Genomic DNA, 764 nt, shown 5'->3' with positions numbered 1-764 from the left:
ACCATTTAATTTCAATGTGAGTTCTTGATGTTTTTTATAAATGGGGAAGAAAGCACCCACACCTATTGTGATGCATTACCATGCTCTAGGGCAATTTGTCTTGCAATATCTAATAAATGACTTACACTGACATAAAACAAGTTAGTGTACTATTAAGCCTCATAAATCATCATATTCAGTGGTTGGTGCAGATGAGAAGCATTAATGGAGCTTGAATTTGTTTCAGGTGTTTAGAACTCATTGCACCCACCAGCACACATTAAGTACATAAAGAAGTAGCTTTCCCAGTAGAAAAATGTGTTAACTATGTACTTCCCGTGTATAACACACCGAATACTAGATGTGCTGAAACAGAGGGACCACCAGGCTTCTGACAGGATGAACCGAAGCTGCACTTGCTGGCTGGGACCTCATCTCTTCTGAAATATCAGAGTCAGCACTACATGCCATGCTAAACATCTTTTGTTTTAACAATGACAAAAATCAAAAAAAAAAAAAAAAAAAAAAAAAAGGTCAGGTATCTATGTGTAGATAAATGACTGGGTTTGAGGCTAGAAAAGAAGAGAAGTTATAGCTTTGCTGTATTAACTTTGGGGTTTTGCATGACAACAAAGGAGACCAGAAAGAATTGCCTGAGCACAGAAGGAAACTATCTATTCAAGGCTCTGACCCCACACAAAAGGAAAAATTTTTTTCTGTTTTCTGCTCTGTCTTCTCTCTCTCTCTCTCTCTTTCTCTCTCTCTCTCTCTCTCTCTCTCTCTCT

This window comes from Mus pahari, chromosome 3 (genome assembly GCF_900095145.1).
Source record: "Mus pahari chromosome 3, PAHARI_EIJ_v1.1, whole genome shotgun sequence".
NCBI lineage: Eukaryota > Metazoa > Chordata > Mammalia > Rodentia > Muridae > Mus > Mus pahari.
This window is presented reverse-complemented; position numbering follows the sequence as displayed.